A 13,546-nucleotide genomic window follows, 5' to 3' on the forward strand; every position below is an offset into this window, starting at 1 on the left:
GTAAGTACTCCCATTGTGAGGGGAACAATTTTCCCGGGGAGAGGGGGTCCCAGGAAGCCTGTGTTCTCTGTATCCAACAACCCAAACATGCCGAAAGATGGATCTATGCCAAAAAGCCTTGAGGACTCACACTGGTTTGATCTCTGCTCTTGGATTCAATATTAAATTACATACAGCCAGGAGCTCTATTGTGCTGGAATCACAGGGTCCTTAAAGGGGCATTCTCCAGTTGGTGTGGCATCTCCTATGAGAGCCAAGGGCACTGAACACCAGCAAGGTCACATCCCTTGCCCAGGACCCTTGGCCAGTAGACGTGGACGTCAGACCCTCATCAGCCTGGACTATTCACTGTTCTCCACTTGGTCCTATCAGGCACTAAGTGGGGACAGGACTTGCCTTTTCATCTCCGCTTTTCTATCAAATTATTTGAAACAGCTGTAAATGTGAACAAAATATTGTACAACAGTCCCCAGTGTCACCTGGGAGCCAGCCACACCTCTGCCAACACCTACCCTGGGAGTGACTCTGTCATGTGAACAGAGGCTGCGGCTCATCCAGCTCCTCCAGGAGATGAGTGTCTCCATGAGGTTCTCCACCCAAAAGCAATCAGGGCTGAGAGGTCCCAGGCCCTATCTGTTCTCACCAGGGGTCCCCTAGAGGCTCTTGACTAGGATGCCTGACATCCCTGTGTTCTGCACAGCTCCCTCAGAGATGCTGAAAGCCAGGTCTGGGTTCCCAGGGAGGGAGGGATGAGAAAAGTTCAGACACATTTCTCAGAATGCAGGTGTGTATCATTAGCCTTCAGGGAGATTCAAATTAAAACCACATTGAGATATCACCTTACACCAGTTAGAATGGCCAAAATTAACAAAACAGGAAACAACATGTGTTGGAGAGGATGTGGAGAAAGGGGAACCCTCTTACACTGTTGGTGAGAATGCAGGTTGGTGCAGCCTCTTTGGAGAACAGTGTGGAGATTCCTCAAGAAATTAAAAATAGAGCTTCCCTATGACCCTGCAATTGCACTCCTGGGTATTTACCCCAAAGATACAGATGTCGTGAAAAGAAGGGCCATCTGTACCCCAATGTTTATAGCAGCAATGGCCATGGTCGCCAAACTATGGAAAGAACCAAGATGCCCTTCAACGGATGAATGGATAAGGAAGATGTGGTCCATATACACTACGGATTATTATGCCTCCATCAGAAAGGATGAATACCCAACTTTTGTAGCAACATGGACGGGACTGGAAGAGATGATGCTGAGTGAAATAAGTCAAGCAGAGAGAGTCAATTATCATATGGTTTCACTTATTTGTGGAGCATAACCAATAGCATGGAGGACAAGGGGCGTTAGAGAGGAGAAGGGAATTTGGGTAAATTGGAAGGGGAGGTGAACCATGAGAGACTATGGACTCTGAAAAACAATCTGAGGGGTTTGAAGTGGCGGGGGGGGGTGGGAGGTTGGGGTACCAGGTGGTGGGTATTATAGAGGGCATGGCTTGCATGGAGCACTGGGTGTGGTGAAAAAATAATGAATAATGTTTTTCTGAAAATAAATAAATTGGAAAAAAAAGAATGCAGGTGTGTGTCAAGCCCCATGATGCTCCAATACAGCAAGGTGAGCAAGAGCCTGGTGTTTAGTATCCGCTCTGAACCACGTGCTGGGCTTGCAACTTCCTGGCTCTTTCACCGGCCAACTTCTTCCTCTTCTTACATATGTTTCCTTCAGTCCCCTTACTGAAAACCACAGAAAATGGTGTCTTCATCTCATTGATTGGGAGCATGAAATATAATTTCTAGGATCCCTGATCCAACAAAATTGCTCAGCAATATGTATCAACTTGTCCCGTCTAATCCTTAGATCCCTATAGTGTTTCAACTCTTGGAAATGGTTTCAGGGCATTGTTCCATGCCTGGAGGAACAGCATTTAGCATCTCTGCTATCGCTAGAGCCCATCCTGCCTGCCTTTCTCAGAAAGGCTCATGTGCCCAGTTTCCTCACCTTCAACATCTTCAAGCCAATCTTCTCTGTTTGGTGCTCACAGTCACAGTGGAAATACTGGCCTCACAACACCATCTCCTGCTTATTTTTGTTTTTTTTTTTTTCCTTTTCTAAGGAAATAAAAGTCTACTTTGTTCCATTAAGTACACACGTCACTCTCTCCTATAATCCTCCATCTAGCCCATCATCTCCCCTCACCTGCGGGGCCTCATCCCCAGCCTCTTGTTCATCAGGATCCACTGCTGCTCGAAATTCCTCAAGACTGAGCTTCTCCACCCTCCTCTGGGTCTGTGTCCCTTACTCTCCAGCACTCTGTGTCCCTTCTTGGAGTCTGGGGTGGCCCGGGGCTCCTCTGTCAGGCACCAATCTCCCTGAGAAATGAAGAGATGCAGTTCCCACGGCGAGGTGACATCAGCAGCAGCAGCACTGTGGCACCAGAGAGAAGTGCCAGAGAAAGAGCTCAGTGAGTGTTCTGGAAGCACAGCCCTGACAATGGCCTTAGAACTTGCCATCCTTACAGTCCTCTCCCTCAAGCCTGTCACTTCTCCTTGGTGCCCCCCGTCCCAGCCCTGACTCATCCCGCTGGCTCTCTTCCTCTCTCTTTGACTCATCTCCCACAGAGGCCTGAGCAGGAAACCAGGCTCCATGCCAGTTACTTTGTCCACTCTGGTTATTATAACAAAAATGCCACTGATGGGCTGACTTCTTAACAACAGAAATCAGTATCTCACAGTTCTGGATGCGCAACAGAACCACAATCAAACAGGGGCACATTCTGGCCTGGTGTCACTGCCTTCCTGGTTCAGAGGTGGCCACCTTCTGGCTCTGTCCTCACAGGGCACAGAGGCAATGGAATTTGGTGTGGTCTTTTTTATAGGGCATGGATCCCTTTTATGGAAGGATCTGCCTCCCAAAGGCTTACCCCATAGTACCATCACACTGGGGATTACATTTCAGCCTATCAACTGGAAGTGAATGCAAACTTTTGTGCTGTGACAGATGGTTTTACTCTGATTTGTTCCCACCAGCTCCCCCAATACCTTTCCATGCTCACCTGTTTCTCAGCACCACTTTTCTCATTCCTGTTGATTCCATGTGTTTTTTCCCATTTCAAATGAGCAGAAGTGGGGTTAGAATGTTATGTTCCATGTCCCCCAAATCCCTATTTAATCATTGACTCAGTTAAATAGAGGTATGTACATACAGACAGACACACACATTTAGAACTTATGTCACATAGATGATGTCTATTCAATGTTTATGTTATACATAGTGCACATGTATGAAATGTACAGCATGTTGAAGTGTGTTGTGTAAATTCCCCAGCTTTCTCTTCCCTGGTTGCTCCCAAAAGGCTTCCCTTCAACCTTGACTTTGGCTGAGCTCTGTAGTCTCTTCTCTCCAACAGTACAGCCTCTTTCCAGCACAATTTCCTTGACTTTGTCTTCTCTTCCCCAGAACTATTTCTTTTTACCAATTCTATTTCTCTTGATTTCACATTTGTCCATTGTGAACATGTTGGCCTCCTGGCACCATTATCCTTACAGGAGTGTGAGAGAGATGAACACAACAGGGAAAAATCGAAGTGTGTCCTTTGGTGTCCCCTCACCTATGAACTGTTGGATGGCCTGTCTCATTCTGCCCACTGTCCTTCTTTGACATCAATGTAGGTGGAGGCTCAGAAAGATCATGAATCACAACATATCCTATTGTTGTCCTTTTCTTTTCAGAGCTGGCTTTGGCTGCTTCCATCTGCATGAAGAACCCTCCCAAGCCTGAGTGTGATGCTGGTGAGGACTCAAGGGATGGCCAGGATGCGTGTCTAATCTTTTGCCACATGAAAAACCTCGGTGTCATGAAACAGAAGATTCCCAAAAGAAAACTGTAGTTTGACGAGTGGAGACAAGCATATAGATTCCGTGGCCTTTAAGCTTAGGGTGCAGAGGTAATCACGTCTTTGGCTCTTGGGGCATGGATTCCTATTGCTCTCCTTCTGATTATAGCTCCACCCTCCCCCTTAAACACACACATTGTCTGTTCTCTTCCTTGTTTGGTCATTCCCACAGCTGGTGCTACCTCTGTTTCGCATGGGGGCTGCCACCCGGCTGGTCCTTCCATCTCCATCACCTGGTTGCATCTGAACTCTGCTGTGTTCCTGCAGGGGCTGTCCTGAGATTCCCTCACCCCTCTCCTCGAGGCCATGGGGAAGCAGGCCCTATGGCCCTCCTCGGCAGAGCAGCATTATTTACACCCATCAAACACTTAGAACTTGGCCTGAAATTACACTCTTTCTTGGCTTCTTTGCCTTCCTTCCCTGCTTCTCCAATTGCAAGGCTTCGTTCTCCCAGGACCATTGTCTTAATGAGTCACTTGCACAAGCATTCTCCTCCTGTGATACTCAGGGAATCTGAACTAGGAGGACACAGAAACCTCAACTTCTCCATGTGAACAAGACGTGTTAAAACTGACAAGAAAGAGCCCCCGAGGCAAAACCTAATGAGAACCCAAGTCTCAGCTGGGAGTGCCACAAAGGACCAGCTGGAGTCAGGTTTCCCCTCAATCCATATATATATATAAATATAAATAAATAAAGATATATATATATATATATATAAAGCTAATATAAATTTTTTTCTTTTTTATGGTTGTCTACAATTTTAGTGCCATTGAAAATATGAAGTTATTAAGTAGTAAATATGCACCATTGGCCAATAGTTCCTGTTATTTTTCTTTTTCTTTTTTGTAATTTACAACTATCTTTAAGAAAAAAAATATTGTTCTGTTGCATTTCAGTATTCAGTTTTTTTCTATTAATTTCTTTTATTTTTTTATAAACATAAAATGTATTTTTATCCCCAGGGGTACAGGTCTGTGAATCGCCAGGTAAGTATTCAGTTTTCATAAAACAAATAAAACATCTTGGAAATTATCAAACTGAATAGCTTTCCTTTTCAGTGTGTATGTTGAGGACAATGTTTTCATCAAATTTGTGGAAGTTAGAGAATTTAGTAGTAGGCAATCCTGAGCTACACTGATGCTATTGCTACTGATTGCATTGTGTCTGTTTTGAGGAGTCCCTACCCCCAGGTTTGAAGGCTCCCATTGAGATATTCTCAAGCACAGAGATTTTTTTCCCTCTTTTTTTTTTAATTTATTTTTTAATTTATTTTCAGCATAACAGTATTCATTGTTTTTGTACCACACCCAGTGCTCCGTGCAATACGTGCCCTCTCTCATACCCACCACCTGGTTCCCCCAACCTCCCACCCCACCACCACTTCAAACCCCCCAGATTGTTTTTCAGAGTCCATAGTCTCTCATGGTTCACCTTCCCTTCCAATTTCCCCCAACTCCCTTCTCCTAACTCCCCATGTCCTCCATGCTATTTGTTATGCTCCACAAATAAGTGAAACCATATGATAACTGATTCTCTCTGCTTGACTTCTTTCACTCAGCATCACCTCTTCCAGTCCTGTCCATGTTGCTATAAAGCATCATGGGTATTCATCCTTTCTTTTTTTTCCCAATTTATTTATTTTCAGAAAAACAGTATTCATTATTTTTCACCACACCCAGTGCTCCATGCAATCCATGCCCTCTATAATACCCACCACCTGGTTCCCCTAAACTCCCACCGTCCCCCGCCACTTCAAACCCCTCAGATTGTTTTTCAGAGTCCATAGTCTCTCGTGATTCACCTCCCCTTCCAATTTACCCAAATTCCCTTCTCCTCTCTAACATCCCTTGTCCTCCATTCTATTTGTTATGCTCCACAAATAAGTGAAACCATATGATAATTGACTCTCTCTGCTTGACTTATTTCACTCAGCATAATCTCTTCCAGTCCCGTCCATGTTGCTACAAAAGTTGGGTATTCATCCTTTCTGATGGAGGCATAATAATCCGTAGTGTATATGGACCACATCTTCCTTATCCATTCATCCGTTGGTTCTTTCCATCTTGGTTCTTTCCATAGTTTGGCAACCATGGCCATTGCTGCTATAAACATGGGGGTACAGATGGCCCTTCTTTTCACGACATCTGTATCCTTGGGGTAAATACCCAGGAGTGTAATTGCAGGGTCATAGGGAAGCTCTATTTTTAATTTCTTGAGGAATCTCCACACTGTTCTCCAAAGAGGCTGCACCAACTTGCATTCCCACCAACAGTGTAAGAGGATTCCCCTTTCTCCACATCTCCTCCAACACGTGTTGTTTCCTGTCTTGCTAATTTTGGCCATTTTAACTGGTGTAAGGTGATATCTCAATGTAGTTTTAATTTGAATCTCCCGATGGCTAGTGATGATGAACATTTTTTCATGTGTCTGATAGCCATTTGTATGTCTTCTTGGAGAAGTGTCTGTTCATATCTTCTGCCCGTTTTTTGATATGATTATCTGTTTTGTGTGTGATGAGTTTGAGGAGTTCTTTATAGATCCTGGATATCAACCTTTTGTCTGTACTGTAATTTGCAAGTATCTTCTCCCATTCCGTGGGTTGCCTCTTTGTTTTCTTGACTGTTTCCTTTGCTGTGCAGAAGCTTTTGATTTTGATGAAGTCCCAAAAGTTTATTTTGGCTTTGGTTTCCTTTGCCTTTGGAGACATATCTTGAAGGAAGTTGCTGGGGTGCCTGGGTGGCTCAGTGGGTTAAACCTCTGCCTTTGGCCCAGGTCATGATCCCAGGGTCCTGGGATTGAGCCTGCTTTCACCACCCCCACACGTCTGCTTCTCTGCCTACTTGTGATCTCTCTCTCTCTCTCTCTCTCTGTCAAATAAAAAAATAAGTAAAATCTTAAAAAAAAAAAAGAAGTTGCTGTGGCTGATTTCGAAGAGATTACTGTCTATGTTCTCCCCTAGGATTCTGCAGGAATTTTTTTCCTCAGCTGTGTCCAGTCTACTAACAAACCCATCCAAGGTGCTCTTCATTTTTGTCAAAGTGTGTTCTGTGTCTGACATCTCTTTTGGGCTCTTAGGATTTCCATTTCTCTGTTCACATGGCCCATGTATTCTTGCATGCTCTCTGTTCCATGCATTATAACCATCAGAATATTAATTACAGTTGTTTGAAATTCCTGACCTGATAATTCCAATATCCTTACCATGTCTGTTTCCGATGCTTGCTCTGTCTCTTCAAATTGTGTTCTTTGCCCTTTTGGTATGCTTTGTTTTTTCCTGATAGCCAAACATGATGTACTGAATAAATGGACCAGCTATAAATAGACTTTTGCAGGATGCCTGGGTGGCTCAGTTGGTTAAGCAGCTGCCTTCAGCTCAGTCATGATACCATGGGTCTCCCTGCTCCATGAGGAGCCTGCTTCTCCGACTCTCTGCTTGCTGCTCTGCCTGCTTGTATTCTCTCTGTGTGTGTCAAATAAATACATAAGATCTTAAGAAAAAATAAATGGACCTTTGGTGTTACAGTATGAGTATGAGGAGAAGGGAAGCATTCTATATTTCTATGATTAAGTCTCATGATATTTTAGTGAGTCTTTTAGTTAATAAATGTCTCTTGTGAACTTTGAACTTCAGAAGCATTTCTCAGCTTTGTTTTGTTTTGCTTTTTTCCTTTCCTTTAGGTGGTACAGGATGGCTAGAATGGTCTATACTTGGCTATTTCCCTTCTTTCCCATAGAAAATTAGACTGGCTGGACTTGGCTATTTTTCTTTCAGCAGGTGAGCTGAATCTCCTAACACCCCAGCAGGTTAGACTGTGGTTAAATAGCTTCCCTTGAGGGCAGGCTTTGTTGAGGGGAAAGCAGGTTGCTCTGGTTAGTTCTTTTTCTTTTCAATTTTTTAAAGATTTCTATCATTGTTTTTATTACTGTGGAAAATTTCAAACATTTACTAAAGTAGAAGAAATAGTATAATAACTTCCAAAATACCGAGCATGTCATCCTGAATAATTATCTACATTTACCAACTTCAAATTTTCCCTGGCCCTGCCCAAAACACAAGTGGGGGAGGTTTTTTCCATTACTTATTGAGGAAACCTGGTCAAGCTGCTGGAGGTGTATCTGGTGAGGGGCATTTTAGGTCTCTTCTTCCTGGGAGTTTTTATCTCTCAGAGTTGTGTTGAGCCTGTAGGAACTGAGTGACTATACTTCGGGGTTTCCTACCCTAGTTCTCCTTCAGTGGTGATTTCTGCTAGAGTCTGTACTATGGTAAGTTTTAACTCCCCTTCTTCCTGTGTTTGTCTCTCCAGTGTTTGAGACAGTTGATTTTTCGCCCTGTGTCCTGTCTTCTCTTAGAGAGCCATGAAGAGTTACTGCCTTTTCAGTCTGTTTAGTGTTTTTATTTGCTATAACTTGGCAAGAAATGACATGTGGAACTGGGACTGGAAATGAGGTGCTTTTTTTTAATTAATAGGTTATATTTTAGAATAGTTTTGGGTTATAGAAAAATGAAGCAGAAACTGCGAATTTGATATGTATCATTTGTCCCCACATATAGTTTCCTTTGTTAGTAATTTACTGCATTAGTGTGATACTTTTGTTAAAACTGAATCTTTATTGACAGATATGCTATCATTTCCTGAGGTACATAGTTTATGTTAGAGTTCACTCTTTGTGTTGTATATTCTGGAAGTTTTGATAAATGCATAGTATCATGTATGTAGTTCATTACAATGTGCTACAGAATATTTCTCTGCCCTGTAATTTCCTGCGCTCTGTCTACTTATCTTTCACTCTTATCCCTAAACCCCAGCAACCACTTATCTTTTTACTATCTCCATATATTTGTCTTTTCAGAATGTTATTTAGTTGGAAAGATACTGTATGTAGTCTTTGTGGACAGGCTTCTCTGTAGTAAATATTGAGGGTTTCTCCCTGTTTTTTCAAAACTTGATAGTCTGTTTCTTTTTATTGCTGAATAATTTTCTGTTCTTGGGATGTACCAATTTCTGTTCACCTATTGTATGACATTTTTATTGTTTCCCATTGTTTACAATAACGAAAAAAGTGATAGAACCTTTATGTGCAGCTTTTGTGTGAACATAAGTTTTCAGCTCATGTGAATAAATATTCAGAAGAGTAACTGTTGGATCATGGGATAAGACTGTGATAAAAAAAAAATTCTAAACTGTATTCTACATGTAAGAGGTCAGACCATTCTCTTTCATGCAAGCAATGAATGAGAATTTCTGTTGCTCCACATTCTCATCAGTATTTCGGTCTTGTCAATGTTTTGGTTTTTAATCATTCTAGATGTGCATTGATATCTTGTTGTTTTAATTTGCAATTCCCTAATGCCCTAAGACACTGTGTAGCTTCTTCTGGGCTTGCATTTGCCCTTTGTTTTTTCTTCTCATCTTCCTTACCTTTTTTTTTTTAATTTATTTTTTATTTATTTTCGGCATAACAGTATTCATTATTTTTTCACCATACCCAGTGCTCCATGCAAGCCGTGCCCTCTCTAATACCCACCACCTGGTACCCCAACCTCCCACCCACCTACCAATTCAAACCCCTCAGATTGTTTTTTAGAGTCCATAGTCTCTCATGGTTCACCTCCCCTTCCAATTTCCCCCAACTCCCTTCTCCTCTCTAACTCCCCATGTCCTCCATGCTATTTGTTATGCTCCACAAATAAGTGAAACCATATAATTGACTCTCTCTGCTTCACTTCTTTAAATAAAAAATAATTTTTTAAATAAAAAATAAATTAAAAACAAGATTTCTCAACAAAATAAATCATTTGAGAAAAAAAAACAAAAAAAACCCTTTTTTTTCTTTTAACACATTCACCATGACTTTAAGAACAAATGGTAGATGTGTAAAATTTTTAATTCATTAAGTGACCAAATAAACGTAACTTTCACTTTCCTTACCAAAATTTGTGTTTAAGTTTGTTAAAATGAGACTAGTATATGAAGAGCCTAAACTTAAATTGTATTTATTTCTATGCATGAAAATTTTGCTTCTAATTAAGGAGTCCTAAATGAATAGCCCTTCTTGTGTTCTATATTGACTTTTTTGGAGACTTTTTTTATACTATTACTATAATATGTATATCATACAAAAACAAAAACACAGTTCTGAAGTCATTCTTACATTATAGAATGATTTTAGTAAAAAGTGGGTATGTGGATAGTTGGTATTATTAATAAAAACTTTTAAAGGAAATTTATAAAACTCATTAATTCTCCAGAAAGGAAATACTTTCACTCTGTTTTATATTCATGAAACTTAATATCATGGTCATCCAAAAAGTTCAAACCTGTTGGTGAAAAAATGTCTTCAACCTAATTAACATCAAATTTTGGAAATGTAAAGTCTATGCTTTGAATACTGATATTTCTGGTTAAGAACAGCAAAAGTAAGACTTGGTAGAATTTAAGAGGCAATGTACTACTGTTTAGTTTCAAAGAATATTGATCCATACTTGGAACTTTTATGTAAGTTTTCAGTGCTACACCATTACTACTTAAATCCATTTACAATTTATTATACCATTTCTCCATTCTAAGAGGAGATAATTTGTCCCTGTTCCCTATAATCCAAAATGTAATAGTTCACCTGAAGATTGTTGAGTAACCCGAGGGCTGACTCCATGCAATCTCAAAATGATTTTGCTTTCAACAGCAGATGGACACATCTATATAGATACGCAAGTCAATTTTTTTCCAAATTTTTCTTCAGAATGCATAATGGATTTATGTGTATATAAATAGTTGTCCTATGAAAGCTTAACCTTATGTTTTAACTACTTAAATATTCCATTGTGCTGAACAAATTGTTCTTGTTTCGTTTTTTGTTTTCTGTAATTGGCTACTAAAATATTTTTCAGAGTTTTTTTTTTAAGACTATCATGTCCAAATCCTCCTTGTGTGTTGTCTTTTCCAGTTGGTCCATGTTTTTTCCTTTGATCCTATGAGTCTTGTTATGCCCTCTCTATGATTTAGGAATGCCTGCTTTATCCTTAAAATCCAACTTAATTAAATTCAAAACTCCTATATTGAGTTAGGAGCTGTGTTCAGCTCTGAGGCCAAGTAGGAGAACAGTACTCTATGAATTTCCCTTGGAAGTGGACAACAGAATAGGAAAGGAGGCATGGAAACAAATAATTATGATAAGTTAGAGATGTAACAGACTTAGGAAAATATTTGCTTTATGTGACAAAAGGATGACAGTACTACTACACTACAGAAGAAAGCTTTCAAGTTAATGTGCTACCAATAACATCTGATTGTCTTATATAAAGCCATACTCTATAAATCTATATAATATCCCCAAACTTAATTTCATTAGGAGTTCATTGTTTCCTTATTTTCTCCAACTATTACAGCTTGAAATATATCATTTAATTTCTTAACGATTCCTAAGAGTACAACATATTTTAATAAATGATTCAAGAACTACTTTTATGGTCCTCTTTGAAGCGAAGACTGTAAAATCACCTCTCTGCAGTGACTCTGAAAGTTCTGAGAAAGCATTACAGATGACTTAGAAACCCCACATATGTCCCCTAGTTTCCTGATAGTAGAGATCACACTGAAAATGGAGATCAGCTGCTACATTTTAATTTTGGAAAACCCCAAATAATATTGATATTGACAAGAGCTGGAGATACGTGTGTGTGTATGTGTGTGTGTATTTATCTATATATATGGAAAACATGAGAATGAGAGACTTAAATGTTTATCCCTTATGTGGTTTATAGTGGTGGTTAATTTTCGGTCTTCATAATATCTTATTTTCAAAATACCATTCTGGTTCTTATTTTCTTAGCTATTAAAATATTATTCTGAAGTATAATTTGACTTTAGGACTATTGACTTACTGAACTAGCTCTATGGTCTTGGATACACTGTTTAATTTCCCTGGTAAGACTGAAACATGTCTTGTTCCTCGTCATGGATCAGGTGGTCTGTATGTCAGCATTAATTAGGGTATCAGCCTCTCTACTCTATGGTCAAATAGTCTTCGACAAAACAGGAAAAAATATACAGTGGAAAAAAGACGGTCTCTTCAATAAATGGTGCTGGGAAAACTGGACAGCTATATGTAGAAGAATGAAACTTGAACATTCTCTTACACCATACACAAAGATAAACTCAAAATGGATAAAAGCTTTTGGCTTCAATTTTGTTTTTGAGATTTGATTTAGGAGGTTGAGAAAATTTGCTGGTATTCTTAATTTACTGAGCAATTTTATCATGAATGCATTTTCTCAAGTGCATTCACCACATCTTTTGCAGTTAGCATATAATATTTCTCCTTCAATTTTAATGGAGTAAGTTAAATATGTAGAAGTTTTTTTTTAATGTTGACAACTTTGACTCTGGGATTATTTTGTTCAGCTAGTTTCTTTAAGATTTTTTGTTAAGTCATCTCAATACCCAATATGGGGTTTGAACTTATTGCAGGAGTCACAGGCTCCACCCACTGAGCCAGCTCAGTGTCCCTCCACCAATATGGAAGTTTATATCCTGGGATTGGACCCCTTTTTCTCTTTTCTTTATTGCATTTAATGCTATAAATCTAAGCACTGAATAGCTTATGAGATGACTTTTAATAAGTTGTGTTTTCTTCAATTATTGAGGTTTTTTGTTATTTTCAGACCCATGATCCATTAGAAATAGGTCATATAATCTTCAAGCATGTGGAGATTTCCTAGATGTATACTACTCAGTGACTTAGAATTGGATACTACTGTAGTACAGAAAAAATTCTCTACAAATTCTCTTCTAACAAAATGTGACCTATTTTGTGGCTCATCATATGGCTTTTATCACTGAGTATTTCCAGTACATTTGAGAGAAATGTGTATTTTACCAATATTCAGTATGATGTTATATAATATCAATTAAGTCAAAATAGGACCACTCTTCCAATCTGCTATATATTTACTGACTTCCTTTGCCTAATTAAAGACTGGAGGAAGCTGAGTGAAATAAGTCAAGCAGAGAGAGTCAATTATCATATGGTTTCACTTATTTGTGGAGCATAACAAATAGCATGGAGGGCAAGGGGTGTTAGAGAGGAGAAGGGAGTTGGGGTAAATTGGAAGGGGAGGTGAATCATGAGAGACTATGGACTCTGAAAAACAATCTGAGGGGTTTGAAGTGGCGGGGGTGTGGGAGGTTGGGGTACCAAGTGGTGGGTATTATAGAGGGCATGGATTGCATGGAGCACTGGGTGTGGTAAAAAAAAATAATAAATACTATTTTTCTGAAAATAAATTTTTAAAAAAAGACTGGAGGAAGGATATTAATGAGGCCAACTACTGAATTATGAAGAGGTTTTTTAGTTTAGTTTAGTGTTTTTTTTTAAGTTGTTGTATTTACCATATATGTATTCTTCCAGGCATTGTTATCTACTCAGAATTAGTTTTCTATATGGCATCTTTTCTCTTCAGTCTAAAGAAATTCTTTCAACTCACTTGATTTAGCAGGTCTGCTGGAGATAAATTCTTCCACATTTTGTCTGAAATGTATGTATTCGTTGATCTTTATCTGCTATTTACAGTTCTCTTGAAAGCCCAAAAAAATAAAAATGCCTAATGTGATATTTTTATCGTAAAATTTCTAGTCAGTGCTTTT

This window comes from Neovison vison, chromosome 2 (genome assembly GCF_020171115.1).
Source record: "Neovison vison isolate M4711 chromosome 2, ASM_NN_V1, whole genome shotgun sequence".
Lineage (NCBI taxonomy): Eukaryota > Metazoa > Chordata > Mammalia > Carnivora > Mustelidae > Neogale > Neogale vison.